The sequence below is a fragment of the Pelmatolapia mariae genome, linkage group LG13 (assembly GCF_036321145.2).
Source record: "Pelmatolapia mariae isolate MD_Pm_ZW linkage group LG13, Pm_UMD_F_2, whole genome shotgun sequence".
Lineage (NCBI taxonomy): Eukaryota > Metazoa > Chordata > Actinopteri > Cichliformes > Cichlidae > Pelmatolapia > Pelmatolapia mariae.
The window spans coordinates 16685606-16704956 of NC_086238.1; the positions used below are offsets into that span (position 1 = coordinate 16685606).

Sequence of the window (19351 nt, forward strand, 5' to 3'; positions counted from 1 at the left end):
AAGCACTGGAGTCTAAATACATACTGCAGACACTGGATGCTCATGACTCATGTTTAGCAAACTGTTAATGTACTCTTCAACTTTCGTGCATCTTAGATTTTTCTGCAAATTACTGATCAACAATAAAGAATATCCTGTGGGCGAGGGTAAGAGTATCAAGGAAGCCAAACAAAATGCAACTCGGTTGACCTGGTTTGTTCTTCAGGGGCAGTCAAGCAAGGTGCTTATATTTTTTTCTTAAATCCCATAAATCCCATGTAATCAGATATAGTTTGGTTGAATGATCTGTTCTTTAAAAAGAAATTAAAAACAGGTTTGTGTAGTCAAAAAAAAAAAAGCAGCAAATTTCTGTGCGGGGATGACATCACCAACAATGATTAGTGATGTCATCCCCGCTATGGAGGAACAAAACGAATATTACTTTGATGTGGTTGGATGTCATAGTCCTTAAAGAGTATAGAGCTAATTAGAGGAAGTTTTTAGCTTTTTAATCTGTTTGTGCTTTTTATTCTCTAAGGATGCTGCCAAAGAAATCAACATGGGAAACAGCCAGAAAGAGACGTCAACTATATCATGGTATTTAGAAAAAAAAAAGACACCGTTCTTTTCCAATGTAACACATGTTTTGGTGTGATACATGGTGAGAGAAAGACTTAAGTCTCTATACTAAAATTTAGACTATGATCTTAAATCTCCCTCTCAACAACTTGAGTAGAAATCAATAAGAGTTTTGTGTGTTCAATGCATTTATTTTATTACTTACTGCCTATATAATAGTGTTACTGTTCACAGGTTTAGTACAAAATATGAACCCTTGGAGCGTCTCGGTACCGGGGCCTTTGGTTCTGTTTACAAAGTAAGAGACAAACAGCTTGAGAAAGAATATGCTGTGAAGATCGTCTGCTGCAAAGAGTTAAGTGTGCTGTTGTAGGATTCCAGCATTCAGTGGTATATCTACAATATTTGTACATATAAATATTTGTACAGTATTTACCTTTTTACTGACGTTTTTCTTATTGTGTTTCAGAAAATCTCTTCGAGAGGTGAGCACATTATCAGACCTCTTCCACCGTAACATTGTTAGATATTACACGTTTTGGCTGGAGGATACTGGATACGAGTGGGACCTTAGAGATGACAGTTATGACAGTTATGCTTCTTCACAGTGAGTGCTGTGGACCTACTTTTAATATTAATTTTTAATGTTAAGTTAAATAGTTACATCACTTTTTCCTCACTTCTTGCTTTTTTTAGCACTGCAGAAAACTCGGGGACAAAGTTCCTCTATATTCAGATGGAGTTATGTGCCAAAAACACACTGAGAAACTGGATTGATGAGAAGAATACTCAGAGTCGGCAAAACTCCAAGCGAAGAGAAGAAAGTCTGAGAATTGCTCAAGAAATAGTTTGTGGCGTCGAGTATATTCACTCCAAGAACCACATCCACAGAGACCTTAAGGTGAGACAATGCAGCGAATTTCAAGACAAAATAAAATTGTTCAGCTGAAATTGGACAGTACATATAACATCAGGTGTCTAACCCCTTAATGTGTCCTCAGATTTACTATGACAAGGGTCTTTGGGCGCCCTGAGACACATAACAAATACCATATTGAGTATTTTAAAATCTGCTTTTGGGGCATTCATGAAACTATCAAACAACAGATTGTGCAACATCATTGCTGATTTTTTTGGTACCTAGAAATGATCAAATAAATAAACATAAATATACCTTTTGGTCACTTGTCTCATAAAATAAAATAGACAGTCCTATACCTTTTTGATTTGATACTGGTTTTATCAGCAGATACAGATAAAGTAAATGTGTGAGTCAGAGGTTTATCCATTGTGTTTTGTTTTTCTTTTGAATGCAAAGCCTGCAAACATCATGTTTGGAGTGGAAGGAGAAGTGAAGATTGGAGACTTTGGTCTGGTCACCAGTGATGATGATGATGAGGATGATGATGAAGAGAGAACAGTGTGCAAAGGAACTCCATCTTACATGGCTCCTGAACAAGTGAGATGATCTATACTGACAATAATGTTTACTTATTGTGTTTCATTGGTTAATAAATAGGATTTTAAAATCGGCCTAAGTACTACATGTGACACTTAACAAAGCTCAGTCTCACCTCTCTTTAGTGGTGAGAGCTGTAAAATCATCAGCTTTTGTTCCCGCAGAATTTTATTTGACCCTCAAATTTAAACAATAAAACTGAAAGACAAAAAGATTTGTTAAATTCAAGCATAACTGTAACATTTAGCACAATGATTGAGAAAAATATGACATCAGATACATTTGTCCTTTGACTGTTTGTCTATCACAGAGGAGTGAGAGGAAGTACGACAGAAAAGTGGACATGTTTGCTTTGGGGCTGATATTCTTTGAACTCCTTTGGAAACTTTCTACTTACTCTGAAAGAGCAAAGGTGAGATTCACTGCAGTCATTTTAACCATTGTGCATATGCATGGAGCTATTATATATAAATAACTAGGCATCTGTAGCTGGTTTCTTCTGGCAGAGCTTTATTATGTGTTTTTAAATATTTTCATTCTTCAAACAAGTGTAACTGGAATGATTGATATATAAACTAATGCCCTCTTTGTTCTTTAATCACTTCATTAACACCAGATCTGGCCTGACGTCAGAAGGCAGAGGTTCCCCGAAGAGTTTTCAGTGACTTTTACCAAAGAGGTAAAATACCATATTCATACTGTGCTTAAATTTTCACAGGATGGTCATCAGCAGAGTAGTGATAAAACTTACATTAAGTGGTTTACTCATTTATAAAAGGTCTTGTTTGATTGCTGAGTTGTCTGGACACAACATAAATTTTTTTATATATTTATTATTTATCAGAGGTTTCATTGCACAAGACATTACACATACACTGTGTTTTTTTTTTCTTGTTTTCAAACAGAAGCAAATTATTAACTCATTGCTGTCTGAGAATCCAGAAGACCGACCTGATGCAAGTGCCGTGAAGGCAGAGCTTGAAGAGTGGGCTCGTATATTCAGCGCACAAAAAGCATCTCGCCAGGAAAATCAAACTGTCTGATAGTCACAAGAGAAAGGTTACAAAAGTCACAGGAGCCTTCGCAAATCTGTCTTGTTGCATCTGCTTAATGAAATGATTTGATGTACTGTGTAATATTATGTAACTGTTAACATGCAAAGTTAATATATGGAAGATGTCACATCATGAATCCCGGCTATTTCAGGGAAGTTTGTATTGGATTTGGAAATGAAATGTGAAATCATGATTTTAAAATCTAACTATTCAAATCAGTTTCCCGGTTTAGATCGTGACTTTGTAACTGTTGTTAACCTGCTGCTGTCTCAAGGAGGAGGAACTGTGATGCTACATGTACTTCTGGTGGATTCATGTTGAATGTCAGAGATAAAAAAGCACACTCTATGTGGCTTAATTTTAGAAACTTTCCTAAATGTTTTCACTCATTTTTAAGCCATGAAATACAGTTTAACTTTTTGTTTCTATTTTTTTCTTTTGTTCATTTTAATCTGATTGATTGCAATATCAGTCAGCTACATGTGACTTGGAACAGCAGGAGAAAAGTCATTACTAGAGGGGATGAAATAATAAAAGGTGTATAAGAAAATGAACTGGTAAATGTACTCTCATTTAACTCTGTGATTTTTCTTGCAGAAGCACTTGGTATGTAATAATTTATGGCCTCACTTTTGGAATTTAAATAATGACCATAGTGGCAGCAAGAATCAACTCAGTCATGCATATTTTATATTTGGAAATGAGTCACATAACTGCGGACGAATTTTGATCCACTCTCCATTGCAGTGTTATTTTAATTGAGCCACACTGAAGGGTTTTCGACTATGAACGGCCTATTTAAAGTTGTTCCACAGCATCTCGGTCTGATTTAAGTCTGGACATAACAAAACTTTCCTGCTCTTATTTTATAAGCATTCAGAGGTGGATTTACTGGTGTGTTTTGAATGTGCTTGAGTTTTGGGGCACAAGCTGATGGGGGACATTCTCCATCAGGATTTACTGACAGACAGTAGAATTCATGGTTCCATCAATAACAGTAATTCGTCATGGAGCAGCAGAGCTGCCCCAGACCATCACACGACCACCCAGGGATGGATCTAAAGAAGAAAATCAAATGGTGGCAGCAAAGTTAAAGCCTTTTTTTTTTTTAAAACACATATGTAAGTGGTTACATATGGTTAAAATGATTCAAATGCAGTAAGTATACACGTTTTTCATATAAATATTGTCTATAACTTAATTATTTTCTGTAGCCCACATAATTAAACATTTTAGTTACATAAAACATAGAAATTTTGATTTTATGTACTGTAGCCTGTATAATAAATAAGTATGTAGCCCAATAAGTATACAAACCAGAAAGCTACACAACATGGGTGGTTCATTTATAAACACGAGTCTAACTTAAGTTTCACACTTTTTTCGTTAGAAAGAAATCCAATTGTTACATGCTTAAATTTACACAAAATGTCAGGAATCTGCACTGGCATGAACAAAAATGTAAACCAATTTTTTCATGATTTGTTGGGTTCACCCTCTGAGGTCCAAAACATAAATGGCCATTTTTGACTCCTTTTGATTTTACATTTGCATTTCACCTTCAAATTGTTTTATTTATTTATTTGTTCCTTACCTTGCTTTGTATCATTCTTTTCAGCACAACCTCACGAGTCTGAATTTAGCTTTTTGCTATGTCAGCTTAAATCAGTCATGTGATTTGGAGGCGCGGCACACAGAGGGTTAATAAATCTCACCTTCATTCTATTTCTAGAGTGTAACAACAAACATTTTTCCACCAACACAAAAGGGGTGTTTTTTGTTTTGTTTTTTAATTTTTTTGGTCATAAGCAGAGAGTGCTTGCTAGCGCTGTCCTTAGTAAACGTGACGAAAGTATTCAGAAAAAAACACCATGAATGTTTATCATGACTCTGGTTTTACGTGGCCTATCAGCACAATTTAAAAACTGGTATATATCACCTTGTTGCTTTGTCTTTAAGTGGTCATGTGATTGGCTACCACGACTACTTTATTCTTCCTCAGTCAAACAGCAGTCAACAGAGGAGGAGGATAGTGGATATATTGTACAACAGATGTTAAAGATCGAATTGACAGGCAGGAGGAAAACAGGAAGACCATAGAGAAGATTCATGGATGTAGTGAGGGGTGACATGCAGAGGGTTGGTGTGACAGAAGAAGATGTTTCTGACAGGGGGAGATGGAGGCAGCTGATCTACTGTAGTCACCCCTAAAGGGCAACCAAAAGAAAAAAAACCTTTTGTGCAATCGAGATTCAGTTTTTCGCACAACTAGATATATTGCTTCCCAAAGGCTGAAAATTGCAGTAGAACACCTCTGGGACATTTCAGTCGATCTGTTACCACCAAATTGCGCCTCAAACTGTCATATTCACTGTTAACTGTAACTACGCTCAAAGTGTTAATGCTATTGTATTTTAATAAACAACACTGTCATATGCGAAACTAGGGTGGCACTTGGGGTGGTAAGAGATCATTTTAGGGTGGCACATGCCGCCCCATGCCTCCCTTATAGATCCGTCCCTGCAAAAGGAATAACTCATTTAGCATGGATTTTAAGGTCATATGGGGGAAAATGACATGACAGTTCAAGGAAGTTTAACACAATAAGTGAACAGCTTGTGAACTAAGATCCGCATTTTGTAGTCCATCTTCTTCACATTGAAGTTTCACGTTTTTCTCACAGGAGCAGCTGAGGCTCCGGTGTTGCTTCAGAGCCATATAAATAATCGCGACGGAAGTTGCCCAGTGGCCGGTAGGTGCTCAGTTTCAGTTTCGTTTGTTATGATATGTTTAAAACCACATAGGCCCCGTAGGTTTCGAAGAAATCGAAACCTATAAATACTCAAGACCAGCGGAATAGAAAGCGGTAACTGAGACACTCCAAAGACAGTCGCAGGATTAAGATGGAAGGGGAGAAGTGATAAGGATCCTGAGCTTTTCACGGTCTTCTTGCAATTCTGCGCAACTTGCTGAGTCATTTATGATGGATACTGTAAACTACGTTGGTAAACTAAACGAATACGCACACACGCATCACTCTGAAGTGAGGTACGGAGACCCTGACTCTTACGGACCGGACCATGATAAAGTGTAAGTTCTCGAATGAAATGACTAGTGGTGGTGGGGTTTCAAAGTAAAATACTCATAGGCGTGTCAGTCAGAATGGCAGTGCACAAGTTTATACTTAAAGTTGTAACAAACCGTTTTTAAGATAGAAACGACATTTCTTTAAAAACGATACAAAAGGGGTACAATCTTGTTCTAAAAGAAAGACAATTTGAGTCAAATTATAAATAAAAATAATTCTACTATTTAACAGCACAGTTGTTGTTTTTTTTGTTTTTTTTTACAAATTGCTCACGAATATCCTGTGGTTGAGGGGACAGGTGGGGCCTAAGGTCGAGCTGGAGTTGGAAGAGTTGCCGATGCAAAGATTTTTCACTGGAAGTGACCAGAAAGGACAGTATTACAAATGAGTAAATCAGAGGGACAGGGCAAGGCTGAGATGGTTTGGACATGTACAGAGGAGGAGGATAGCGGATATATTGTACAACAGATGTTAAACAGGAAGACCATAGAGAAGATTCATGAATGTAGTGAGGGGTGACATGCAGAGGGTTGGTGTGATAGAAGAAGATGTTTCTGACAGGGGGAGATGGAGGCAGCTGATCTACTGTAGTCACCCCTAAAGGGCAACCAAAAGAAAAAAAAACCATTTGTGCAATCGAGATTCAGTTTTTCACACAACTAGATATATTGCTTCCCAAAGGCTGAAAATTGCAGTAGAACACCTCTGGGACATTATGTTTCAGTCGATCTGTTACCACCAAATTGCGCCTCAAACTGTCCAGGAGCTCAGAGATCTGGTGACCTAGTCCACCTGTGAGAGGAGAACCCAGAGGACACCAGTTGTTTTATCATTAGGAGCATGATGTTGTTCGTGCATAAAAGCATGCGGGGGCCATACAAACTACTGAGTTCCATGTTGAGTTGCTGCAGTGAAATTTCAGCAAGTTCACTGGTGTGCTGCATTATTTTTTTCACTTTAATTTTCTGCATATCTATGAATTCAGCTCTCTGTAGGTTGATAATTTTTTTTTTTTCATCAAATGATGTGGCATCCTCTCGTTCTTAACACCTTGCCCAGCCCACATCAGTATAAATATGCAGCATGTTTTTTCCCTTTGAGACCTGATGTGTTTTCAAATTGTTCCTTTAAGTTTTTTTGAGCAGTATATAACAAAACTCTTATGTCTTTACAGGTTCAGTGTGAGAGTATCCATAGATGGTAAAGCCTATCCCAGTGGAGTGGGGAAGACCAAAAAGGAAGCAAAGCAAAATGCAGCAAAAAATGCTCTGGAAGGCCTGTTTCAGCTTGGTCATCAGGACTCAGTGGAATCTGTAAGATAATGTTTGATTTTGGTTGAAAGAAATGAAAAACCAACCTGGGGCAATTGTCTCTCTGATGTATTTCTTGTTATCTTGACAGAGAAACAATGCAGCAGAAGCTTCAGATCAGATGGTTCTTAGCTTTACAGGGACAAATTTCATAGGCCTTGTTAACCACTACTGTCAGAAAACCAAACGTTCCCACTCATATGTTGAAGTGGGGAGAGATGGCCCCTCTCACAATCCTCTGTGAGTATACAACAAACTCTGTAATTTGAATTGATCCTTCAGACACCAACTCCTGACTGATGTTCAACAATATTAAACTGTCAATGTAATGACCTAAAACATTTCCATTTTTTCACAACACAGTTTTTCCTACAAATTAATAATTGACAACAAGGAATATCCTGTGGGTGATGGGAAGAGCATCAAGAAAGCCCAACAGAATGCAGCAGAGTTAGCCTGGTCTGCTCTTCAGGAACAGTCAGACTGGGACAGCAAGGTATTTAACATGTTCTGCTGCCTTGATTTCAACAAACAAAAACATGAGAGTGGTAGATTGTTTAAAGACAATGCAAAATATAAACAGTAGTGACATTTTAATCAAATGCTTCTCTTTGGGTGAAACATGCATAAAATGAATGATGTTTATTGTTTTCTGTGTGTTTCAGGTGTCCATCAGGTCAACAGCATCTGAAGATGGTGCTTCACTTGTATCGTTGGCACCATTAGTTATACAGTAATGCACTCACTGACACCACAACAGCATTGTAACTATATAATAACGCTTTCAGTAGCATGTACAGTGCAGGCTGTACAGTAAATGTATCTATTATCTTTTTCTAGGGACAACAGTGAATCATCATCACAATACACTGCAAGTAACTCATCAAACCCTTCTACGTCCCAGGTCTGTCCTATCATAATGAAAATAATAATAATAACAACAATAATCATCATCATCATCATCATCATAACAATAAAAACAAATGTTTTAAAAAAGAATAATAAACTCTTTGGTAAATATTCAGGTAATGCAAAGTACACTTTGCGATTGTGCAGCTATTTCCAGAAGATATTATTGGCAACTCTGACTTACAGCAGTAAACAGCAGTAGGAGCAGAACCATGTTTGTGTTTTACCGTGATGACAAATTTTGCTGTAACAACAAATACTTATTTATGCATTTTAGGCATCCTTTATATCATCTGAGTCTGAGACTAGCACATCTGTCAGGTACTCAACAAGAACTTCATTTTAAACCTTTTTAATAAAAGAGTACTACAGAGGTTTTAGTATGACTAGAACATAGCACGCTAACGATGTCCCTCTTCTTTTCCCTAAGAGAGTCCATTGAGCCCTCATCGCAGGGCCCGACTACAGATAGAAGTGAATCAATAATGTTCCAACACTCATCAACCCCATCCACAGACCAGGTTTGTCATTTCTCATAGCATTTAGTAAAAATATTGACACTCAAAGATTAAATGACATTCATAAAAGATTACTAAATTAAAAAAAAAAAGCAATGTGACACTATTGAGTATCATTAATTTTATCTTATCAATGGAAAGATGCGAGGTTGATGTTATATTCAGAGCGGGGCCTTACAAATGGCACTCTGACCCTTCCATTTGTAATATTCTTATTTACTGAGTTAGGACTTTTCCACATTTGAAATCTATAAAATATCTTCACTTTATTCCCTAAGGATGCTGACAACAATGACAGCATTGAAAACAATACAAGGCAAACATCAAACCAGTCAAGGTATGAAAAGCCTTTTAACTGATGTACAATTACGTGCAAAGACATTACTTTTCTCCTTCATGCCTGAACAACATTGTATTTACCTGCAGATTTTTATCAGAGTTCAACTCTATAGAGCGCCTCGGCAAAGGAGGCTTTGGTCGTGTTTACCGAGCAAAGAACATACTGCTGGATCAGTATCGTGCCGTAAAGATTGTCCACAGCACTGAGTAAGTATGTAGTGGTATTCAGTGTACAAGCATATCAGTGACTGATGCAATAAAAGATAATTTGAGATATTTATTCAGTCATCTTTTATTTAATCTGTGATCAGAAAAGCTCTGCGAGAGGTTAAAGCACTGTCAGAACTCCATCACAGAAACATTGTTAGATATTACAATTGCTGGAGAGAGGATCGCAGATATGAAGACGACATGTCGACTTCTACTGACAGCTATTACCAGTAAGTTTTCTCTGCCTGTAATATATGCTGCACCTTTTTTTAATGACCATGATGCTGACCTTTTAACTATATTCTTCTCTTCTTAGATATAGGAGTAATTCACCTCCACAGTACCTCTATATTGAGATGGAGTTATGTGACTCCAAAACACTTAAAAAGTGGATAAAAGAGCAGAACAACAACACTCCGCCAGACTCACAGAGAAGACAACAAAGTCTGATCATCGCCCAGGAAATAGTCAGTGGAGTGGAATACATTCACTCCAAATGCCTCATCCACAGGGACCTTAAGGTAAGCCTCTTAATCACTACAACACTACACTACCACTTTATTTGCACCATGACGTACTGCTGCTGTGTTCCAGTGTGCTGCCACTAAAAACACATTAGTTGCTGTGAAACCAGGGAAAACCCACATGATCTCACTTAAATTTTTTACCCACATGTACTTTAACATGTGAGAACACAAAGGTCTGACACTGTGTGTGTGATATGACCAGATTCTCACATCTCAACATTGTCTGTCTGTCAACCGTTTTAAAGTGCTTTTTATTGAGTCCATCATTCTGAAAGCAAAGTAGGGGTCAGACCAGTCAATATTGCAGTCCTTAGTTTAAGTCTTAAAGGATTAAACTAGGGGTCACTGATTTTTTGTTGGTTTTTTTTTTTTTTGGTTCTGTATGTGTAAAATTAGTGTACCGTAAACTTATTGGTCGGTTGTTTCTATATCAAAGTACACAAAAGGGTTACAGGACACGGCTCGCACACTTTTTTATTCCAGCAGGTTTTAAGTCAATCTAAGCCCTTATTGTACTTTAGTCAAGTAGTTTCATGTTCATTTGTTTTCATTGTTTCTGTTTTTCAATTGGCAGCCTGATAATATCATGTTTGGACAAGAAAAAGTGGTTAAGATTGGAGACTTTGGTCTCGTCACCGGTGAAAATGATTCCAATGATGAAAACCTGATGCAGAGAACTATGGATACAGGAACCAGACCTTACATGGCACCCGAACAAGTGAGATGTAGCATTTGTCTGTTCGGCATTGTGCCATTCATGCATTTGAATGTTGTTTGATAGCTTTGATAGTAATCACTCTGTTTGCTACTCTTAAATTTGCCCCCCCCCCCCCCCACACACTGGTCTAGTGACCAGTCTTGCTCTTTTAATCATATTCTTTTTCTCCCTTCTTGATTAATGTTATTATTTCAGTGGTAGTAGCAGCAGATTGTATATAATAGGGCAGTTAAAATTCATTGCCAGTGCAAGAATTATTATTTTAATTTACCTTTTACTTTTTGATACAGAAGAGCAGGACAAACTATGATCAGAAGGTAGATGTATTTGCTTTGGGGCTGATATTCTTTGAACTACTTTGGAAGCTTTCCACAGGCATGGGAAGAGCAAAGGTGAGTCTGTTTCATAAACACAGGTTACAACAAAGTTTAATTTTATTTAAAAAATGTGTGACACAACTATGTTGTCATATTGCCTGGCCTGTGTTTATAGTAGCTGATTTCTTTTGATAGTATAAAAGAAAGAGCTTGTTAAAAAGCAGATTATTTGGAATGCTTAATAGAAGTTTGTATTATATCTTTTCTGACAAAGTTGTATTTTTACTAAGTTGTATATAGAATTTGTATTCTATTTTTATCCTATTGTATATTTTATTCTATTCTGTACAGTTATGTAGAGTATTTTATTCTTATTGTATTCTAATTTCTGCTATATAACTTTTGCACTGTCCACTTCCTGCTGTGACAAAACAAATTTCCCACGTGTGGGACTAATATAGGTTATCTTATCTTATCTTATCTTATCTTATCTTATAGACTAACATCCTCTTTTGTCCTCTTATCACTGCATGAATACCAGATTTGGGAAGACATCAGAAGCCAGAAATTCCCCAAAGAGTTCCGTGTGACCTTTCCCCAAGAGGTAGATTATCAAAACTCTAACTATACTAAAATCTTTTTCAAAGGATGGTCCCTAGCAGAGGAACAGTAAAGGATTCATGAATCGATGTCCTAAGTTTAAGAAAGTTTTAGAAAATTAGTCGGTGGTCTGAACAAAACGTATCTCAGTCATATTGTTGTTTCTTACAGAGGAAAATAATTCAGTCAATGCTGTGTGCAAAGCCAGAAGACCGGCCTGAAGCAAAACAGCTGAAGGCAGAGCTGGAGAAGTGCACTCAGACATCAAGTGTTAAGAAAAACATGCATCAGGAAAATCGAACTGTCTGAATTACAGATGGAGAGCTTCTGGAGAGCTTAGTCTTCTCATGTGTGTTTATTATGTTTAACGTTTATAATGACGCAGTTTATGTGCTAATATGGTGGGGCTTAAGGCATTGTGTGCAATCAAGGGCAGTTTTTTAAATTGAATGAAACATGAACTCAAACTGTATCATGATTTTAGAAAAGAACTATTTATTCAAATCAGCCTCTTTGTGTAGGTGATTTGTTACTGTTGACCAGTGCATTCTTGAACGAGGTGGAGCATTATGCTGAATTACTATAATGGAAAGCACGCCATATGTGGGAGAACCTTGAAAACGTTCCTTAACCTTTTTGACTTGACTCACACTTGATATGATTTGTTAACTTTTTTTTCTTTTTTCATTTTAATTACGATATTAATCAGAAACATGTGACATGTAATCATGGAAGAAGGGTCTTTTGGAGTGTAATTTTTTTTCATAGTTAGCTACCTGACTTTCAACTGTATAAAACAAAAACTACACACAATATTCGAAGCACATAGCGCACACTGTGGGAATTTAGGACTGTGCATAAATTCCCCCTAATTTTGATATGATCCGAGCTCAATGACTAGGTGACTGAGCACCGCACTTAAGCAAGTGAGCGAGGGGAGAGAAGCTGCTGCCTGTGAGTTTGCTGTAGGAGAAGTGCAGACAGAGGAGAGCTGAAGTTTGACCAGGTACCAAAGCAAATCATTCGTACTGTACAAATAATGTAAATATGACGGTGTATCGCAAAAGATTGATATCAAACTGATCACTTGGCCCATATTACATTACTTGCTCTTTGAGTGAATCAACAAATGGCAAAATGAAAAGCCGAACAACAATGCTGTTTTTTTAGAGAGTCTTAGCTTACATGTGTGTTTATTTCATATTTTCAGTTGTTACCCTCCACGGCTAAATAAAGCACTCCAAATCGGTTTCAATTATGTACTGATATACAACAATGGACATTAGAGGGTTCTTTCAAAGAAAAAACTCAGGTCAAATGTTATTTTATATATTATACTTTGTATGTTGTTCAATATATTTCTATGCAAAACAAGAGAATTTTCAATACACAGCAGTATATTCACAGTTGAAACCAGATATTTACATACACTTTATTTTTTGTACTGTTACTGTTAAACATCAATTTAGAGTAAACCGTTTTGTTTTAGATAAGTAAATATTGAAATATCTTTTGAATTAGTTAAATGTCAGAATAAAGAGAGAGAGAGCTGTCTCTTTTAATCACTTTTATCAAATTAAGGAGTACATATACACTAAGTTGATTGTTAATTAATAAGAAAACTCCCGACGATTCTATTCTGAGCTGAAGAAGCTTCTGATAGGTTAGTAGAGTCCATGTGAGTAATTTGGTGGCACACCTGTGGATGCATGTAAGGCAAAACACAGAGCCTGTTTCTTTGACATGGGAAAATCAAGAGATATCAACCAAAACACCAGGAAAAGAAATGTGGACCTCCATGAGTGTGGCTCAATTTTGCCATTTGCAATTAAGAAATACAGACAATTTCACTCTTTGCTCTTAAATTTAACAAATATGTTTTTATATTTATCAATCTAAAAAAATAAACATTTGGTCTGATTTGAGTTTTTACACTTAGAAAAAGTGTAAAAACTCTTGTTTGTGTTTGTTTTGAACAAAACTGAAAACGCAGCCTAATAAATCTTTCAGTCATTTCTAACCACACACACACACACACACACACACACACACACACACACACACACACACACACACACACATGTCTGGTTTGCTATCCTCGTGGGGACATCCCATTGACATAATGCTTTCCCTAGCCCCTTACCCTAACCCTAACCATTAAAAATGAATGCCTAACCCTAACCCTTACCCTAAACCTAACCATAACCTAATTGTAACCCTGACAGTAAAACCGCATTTTGAGTGTGAAAATTGCTTTCAACCCCAAGGGGACCTGGATTTTGGTCCCCACGGTGCAGAAAGTCCCCACCAGGATAGTAAAAGTCAGATTTTGGTCCCCACCAGGATAGTACGAACCCGTACACACACACACACACACACACACACACACACATGCATACTACCCTTTAGGGCTAAGCCCGGGTGTATAAAATGTCTGTCTCCGCCTCTGGGATGGTATAATAAAAAAAAGGGTTTAATAAACAGAACTACTCTGTTAGAAGGTGCTTTGTTTGTCTCTCTTACTTAAGCCACCAGTGTTTTTTTAACAAATAAAATATTATTTCCATCCTCTTCTACTTAACAGGGTCACGTGAGGCTGGAGCCTATCCCAGCTACCATAGTGCAAGAGTCTGGGTACATATCAGGAGAAACTTCATGCTTTGCTGAAGAGTGTTGTGTTGTTTGGTTGCAAAAACTGAGTCTGATTCAACTTTTTTAGCCAGCTGGTAACATTTTCCAAAGCCTCCACCAGTCCCAAGCGTCAGTGCAGTGGTCTCAACTGTCTAGTAATATGGAAAACCATGGCTATACTGCGAAGGGAATAACTCATTTAGCATGGATTTTAAGGTATTATGGGGAAAAACGACATGACAGCTCAAGGCATTTTAATCTAATGAATGAACAGCTCGTGAATTAAGATCCGCATTTTGTAGTCCATCTTCTTCACATTGTAGTTTCAATTTTTTCTTCACAGGAGTCCTGCTGAGTGTTGCTTTAGAGCAAAAATAATCGCGACGGAAGTTGCCCAGTGGCCAGGGCATGCCTAAATCTGCACCCGTGTCTTTTCAACCCAGAAATTGTCTTACATATATGAAACTCACACCAGTAGCTCAGAGAAGATGTGTGATTATGTAGAAAGTGTTATATCACTCATACCTGTCTCGTTCTTCGATATAGCACGGCATGCATATTTAAACTCTGAGGCTGCTGATACCGTTACCATCATGTGTAAGTGGATTATTTGACCTTTTCAGGACGTACATGAATAAGAAACATATTAATTTTACGAATATATTTAAAAGTTGGCTCGTCGGTTGTATTTCAATCAGTGTGTTTTGAGGAGGCCATACAAATCTCGACAGGCATGACACCTGTAGGCGCTCATTTTCAGTTTCGTTTGTTATAAAATGTGAAACCACGTAGGCTACGTGAAATCAGGTGAGCCCTCACAGGCGAAGTCACAGTCAAGCTAGAACACCAGCCACACCTACAATCTTGTTGCACTTTTCTTACGCATATTACGGTACGGGTGCCGACTGACTTAGAAACGGGAGTCTCCTGTATACTGGTATTTTTCACTATTTTACTTCTCAATCCACTTCGAGTTTCGAAATATCAGCTATATATATATATATATATATATATATATATATATATATATATATGACATAAATTTGTAATTTATAATTCTTACACTACACATTGAAAATAATTTTTTAAAAATTACAAATTCGGTAAGAGTTGACAATATATTTCCAAAGCATTGTCTTCTCACTGTACTGTACATTTCTGTTCAACCCGACCTTATCCCCAACTAAATAAAATTGCTGTACTGTATTTGTGGTATTGTATATTTTTTAAATTTTGTTACAAGAAAATTGTTGAAGGTGACGCAAATATTTCACTGGATTCTTCATCCTCACTCTTGCTCCTCTGGCTCACAGCCCAATGAACAGTACGGCATCAGAGAGAATTACAGCACTGTACTTTGAATATTCTCAACTCTAAGCTGATATTACAGGGAAACTGTAAGAGGTGACGCTAATATTTCACTGGATTCTTACTCTGGATCACCTTCACTCTTCCTCCTCCCCCTCACAGCCCAAAGAACTGTACCGTTTCAGAGAAAATTAATACTAAACTCTACCCAAATTACAGTACTGTACTTTGAATATTCTCAACTTTAAGCTGATATTACAGGGAAACTAAGAGATGATGAAAAGGTTTCAATGGATTCTTACTCTGGGTAATCCTCACTCTTCACCCTCCCCCTCACAGCCCAATGAACTGAACGGTTTCAGAGAAAATTACAGTACTTTGAATATTTTCATCTTTGTTTGAGTCGGCGAAGGTCAGAGGTCACTGAACAAACGTCTCTCCATCATGGACAACTCATCACACCTGCTCCATTCCACTGTTGTAAAGCAGCAGAGCTCCTTCTCCTTCTGATTCAACCTTTCAGCCATCAGCAACACGTCAGGAAATCATTCCTATTGTTCTCTCTGTAAAAGTGTAGAATAACTCTTCATTATGTGGCAGGATCAATACAGTATTTGTCTATCTTTCTATGTATAATTTTCTCTGAAACCGTACAGTTCAGTGGGCTGTGAGGTGAAGGGTGAAGAGTGAGGGTGACCCAGAGCAAGAATGTAGTGAAATATATATATATATATATATATACATATATATATGTGTATATATATATATATATATATATACACATATATATATACATATATATATATATATATATATATATATATATATGACATAAGTCAAAGGTGATGCAAATATTTACAGCCTTTCTCTGCTACACCTTACTAACCTACTGTGTTCATCTAAGGTTCCTTGAATTATTCAAAGTTGGTTGACAATATCATGTTCTGGGCTCTATCCATTATATTAACTTTACTTAATCTCAATACTCTTTATGTGTGTGAGCAACGCTTTTAGTTCTATTAAAAACACCCCGGGTAAAATATACACCATCCCTATGTCAGCCTAAATTTCCGCTAGAAAACACACTTCAAAATTTTCTATCATCATTTACGCCTCTTTTTGCTTCAAGCATATACATAACATGCAAAAGTTACTGTTAATACCAGTTAGACAAGTTTCTATTATCTACAACATTTTGTTTCACCCGGCTCAGTAGTTGCCAAGCAGAAACAAAGCAACATGTATTCCACCTTTACCCTGTAAAATAAATCCATTTCATGTTTGTGTCTGTAAGCATGTTTTCCATTCATTTATTACACTCCACGCCATTCCTGCAAGTTAGGAGCTGTAAATTTAAAAGCTACATAAAGTCCAGGCCTTCGGCCTGGCCTATATTTAAATCATGTGTGTTTGTAAGCGTGCATGCAATTAACCTGCTATGTTCTCATCTTCCCTCAACATGTATCACCTGGACACTCTCACCAGTGAAGCTTAAAACCCTTTTGGACGGAACATCAACTCTAAACAAGCACAGTTATGCATTGTTTCTGAAATTAACTCAACCTGTAAATATAGACATCACTGTTATGACAAACATATTCAATACTATTAAAATAATACTGTACAACATGTTATTAATGCAGTCATCATAAGGCAGATTATATGATAGTAATAAAAGAATCTCTAAATCCCAAATCCCAACAGGTCCTGCTTTTAAATCTTCCCTGACTCTCCCTTCAAGTTCTGCTGTCTTAGTACAATAATTAGGTCCTCCTAATCCCATTAAATCTGCCATATTGATTCCTTCATGTGTAAGTGTCAGATTTAGAGCATCTAAAACTTTACTCAGTCTCTGTTGTGCTAATGATGTCATAGTGAACACCTGCAAGTTCACATAAGCCACCACACTATGTTAGTCAGAACTTTTAGTGAGTATTCTCTCCCTACATGTGCTGTTTCCTATATTATTTTGGCAACCCCTGCTGCATGCTGTGCGCATTTAGGGTGCCTTGCTTCTGTTGGGCTCAACCTTATGCTAACCTACATAAGTACCTGTCTTAAGAGTGACCTCTGCACAGCTCAGACGCCAGTTGCAAGAGCTCTCTAACATTAGAATCATCAGCTGTGACGTATATAGTGTTATTTCGGTACTTTATACTTCACACATTTTTGAATGTTGTTTATATGGGGGTTCCTCTTTTTGTGTCTATATTTATTAATATGCCTTGTGCACTAAAACTTCCTGTTTTTCAGTCTGGCTGAGCACTTGTTTGTGAGTAAAAGGTGGCCTTGCTCTACAAGCCAGCCTTCATTATTAAAGTACATAAAACAAGATAATGAGCAGATTCATATTAAAAATATAGCTTTTATTCCTAACACCAGTCCCCGTTTTTTCATTTCTCCCCTGAGAAATGAACTAATTCCTAGTTTATGACATTTAAGTTTACTTCAATACATTCCCATTTAATTTTATTTATATAGCGCCAAATCACAACAAAAATTGCCTCAAGGTGCTTCATATATACAGAGAAAAACCCACCAATCTTGTGACCCCCTATTGAGCAAGCACTTTGGCAACAGTGTGAAGGAAAAACTCCCTTTTAACAGGAAGAAACCTCCAGCAGAACCATGCTCAGGTACGGGCAGCCATCTGCTGCGACCGCTTGGCGTCAGCTAACAGAGACTTTTGAAGAGAAATACTTAATATTTAATAATCCACATTTCACTATTTTATTCTTCGGTTCAAATTTTTATTCTGTATTGTTCTTTATTTGTTATTATTTATGTTTAGATTGTTTATTGCTAGTCTTGGTTTGTTGTTGTCTGTTTGGGAGCTGACATAGTCTCTATGGATAAGCGTCTTTTGGTGGGGTAGCATCAGGAGAGAAGCTCCAGAGAGGCATCTTCCATGTTAAACACTAAAATATAACAAAAGAGATCTCCTCAACGTGTTGTATATTTTTAATATTTCCTTATTATTTTGTCATAAAATAAATCAACCAAATAACTTAAGCTGTGTGACAGCACCTTGCGTTTACGCCGGGCTGTGAACTGCCCTGAAGCTACACCCCCTTTTACCCCATTTAATTTCTCAATCTTACTTTAAACTATTCCTGACCTTCTCCTTCTCTCATCTGATCCTCTCAAGTACGTCCTGTACCAAATTTGCTTCCTCTTTTCAAGTCCCACATTTAATTACAAGCTCTAATACATTTGCCCTATATGGCTGTTCCGACGTGTTTCCTGTCAACTTAACAGAGTTATTCTCAAAACTCAGAGCTGAGGTTCCCCTTTCCTAAGTCTGTATGTTCTACAAGAGAGCAAGTCGGTAAACAAGTTTATCATCACAAAGGTTGTTAGGTAAAGGTCACGTAGACATTTGCTTAGTAACCCTAAAAGAGCACATTTCATGTAGCTAATCGCATATATTAACAACCCCTTTTTGTGACACATCTCATGTGTTACAAACTCAAAATCCTTCACTCAGGTTAGGGAATTAAAAGAAAAGTTAATCATATTATATTAGGTATAGTTGCTCCGGGCCTTCAAACCTGTGTTTAAGGAATGAAATCAAATTAATCATCATGTCAAAATCCCTTCTTGGCTCCATCCACAGCCTGCATCCTTGAAACGTCCTATAAACAAAAGCCTGTGTGTTAACCAGAACATCACCTTTTATACTCCCTTTCTCCACTTATGATCCAACCTGTGTTATAAAACAAAACTTAAAACATAACAATTATCAGTCATGTGTCCAACCTTAGTCCAGTCTTTTGTCAGTGTCCAGTCGGTCCAACCTATGGT

General features: G+C 37.1%; 1 pseudogene; it reads left to right on the forward strand.

Annotated features, from left to right (window-relative positions):
* Positions 1–19351, forward strand: part of LOC134640434 (uncharacterized) — a 35175-nt pseudogene that overhangs the window by 3887 nt on the left and 11937 nt on the right.